General features: G+C 37.9%; 1 non-coding gene across 1 annotated transcript; it reads left to right on the top strand.

Annotated features, from left to right (window-relative positions):
• The first annotated feature begins 608 nt into the window (after positions 1-608).
• TRNAW-CCA (transfer RNA tryptophan (anticodon CCA)) lies at positions 609-681 on the top strand. Its single transcript has one exon. It is a non-coding gene; the product is annotated as a tRNA-Trp (tRNA).
• Positions 682-2,103: the final 1,422 nt, after the last annotated feature.

Consider the following 2,103-nt stretch of genomic DNA (forward strand, 5'->3'; position numbering starts at 1 on the left):
GTCACTCAACATCTTCCACCAATTCATGTGCTAAATGAAGTTCCTTGAGTTATCCATCTCTATATGGTTTTATCGTTTGCTCCTGCAAGCATCCCTTTCCAAGGGCCAAGTACTATATTTAATCTATGGGTAGGAATTTTCTGACTGCTTTGTTTCTTTTGAAGTTATCAGAGATATCTGGCTCCTCTTTACCTCAACCGACTTTGTGCTTTCAGAAAGTGACCTTTTCCATTCAGCTCTTTTAAACAGCATCTCCCTTTAATTCACTCTAACATAGAAAACACAGTCTTTAAAATGTAGGCTTAAGTCACTTCTCACAGTAATGAATTGAATGGGTTTGCTGCTATTGATATAGAAATTGATATTAATTTCTGATCCTAATTGATTTCACAAATTAATTAGCAAAGTAAATAAGATACTGGAAGGAAATCAATAGTTCTTATTTTATGATATTTACATATTACTCATGTAATACATATGAATTATATATTATACCCATATTTACAAACATAGGTGCTTTTGGTATGATCTTGCTTAGTATTATCGATTCACAGATATATCCTAACTCAGGCAACAACCACACTCTTAATTATCCTGGCACAGTGACTTCCCTGGTGGTCCAGTGGTTAAGACTCCATGCTCCCAATGCAGGGGGCCCAGGTTCAATCCCTGGTCAGGGAACTAGATCCCTTATGCCACAACTAAAGATTCCGCATGCCTCAAAGAAGTTCTCACATGCTGCAACTAAGACCCGGCGCAGCCAAATTAAAAAAATAATAATTATCCTGGCACAGCCATTTTAGGAAGCTATAAATAATACCTTAAAATAACTATAAACATAACTATTATAATAATTATAATAACTATAAACAGAGTAGCTTTGACTTCAATTCTGAAGGTAATACCAGGTAGTAGATATTTATATAACTTATGAAGAATGTAGGCCAAGCAGAAAGTATGAAACAAAAATGTGGTTTTCTTATAGGCAGTGTTATAAGCCTAAATACATATAAAGATTTTAAAATATAATCATTAATCTTTACAAGAACCTTACGATATAAATAGTATTTGTATTTTACAGATAATGAAAATTAAGCTTAGTGAGGTAAGTGACTTTCCCAGTGTCACATAAACACTAAGTGGCTGGGCTAGATTGTGCAGTAATGACCCTCCCCCAAAGCATTTCTCCTTATACCAGGGATGCCCAGTTCATCTATTTTTCCTTTTGTTGCTTGTGCTCTTGATGTTGTATCTAAGGAGTCACTGCCTAATCCAAGGACACAAAGATTTAGTCCTATCTTTCCTTCCAAAAGTTTTATAGTTTTAGCTCTTACATTTAGGTCTTTGATCCATTTGGAGTTAATTTTTGTATATGGTGTGAATTCAGGGTTCAACTTCATTCTTATGTATGTGGATATCCTCTATCAGTTACTTTTGGATGCACAACCAACCAAAACTTAGTGTTGTAAAACAATAAGCATTTACTGTTTCTCACAAGTCTATGGACCTGCTGGGCAGTTCTGGTCCAGGCTGGCTCACCTGATCTCTGCAATCAGCTAGAGGCTCTGTTGAAACTGAAACTGGATGGTCTTCACTCATATGTCTGTGGGTTGTCAGGCTAGTTCAGGTAGCAAGGCTCAGCTGGGATGGCTCACTTCTGCAACATGTTTCTCCACATGGTTTCCATCTTCCAAGAGACTAGCCTGTTTCTTCATGTGGTTGACTTGGGGTTGCAAAGAGCAGAAGGAGAAGACAAGCTCCAATGAACAAGCACCTTTCAAACCTCTGCTGTGCCCTGTTTGCTTATATGCCATAGAAAGCTGCAAGACACATGCCCAAGCCTCAGAGCCAGTGTTTATATGAACATCGCTGCTACAACCCTGGGTACCACACAGTCATACACCAAATTCTGGTGTTACCAGTGCTTATCTCCACAACTACCACTGTTATTCTTTAGCACCAGATACAAAATAATGTTCAGGAAAGCAGTTCCTCATATCAGTACCACCTGCTAGTGTCTTGTTCTCAGCTACATGTCTAGCACCTACTACTGAGTGCCACAGTGTAGACACTAAATGAATGTCTATTGAGTGAATGAAAGTA

Source organism: Aethalodelphis obliquidens, unplaced genomic scaffold, assembly GCF_003676395.1.
Source record: "Aethalodelphis obliquidens isolate GAN/ISIS:26980383/991018 unplaced genomic scaffold, ASM367639v1 scaffold101, whole genome shotgun sequence".
NCBI lineage: Eukaryota > Metazoa > Chordata > Mammalia > Artiodactyla > Delphinidae > Aethalodelphis > Aethalodelphis obliquidens.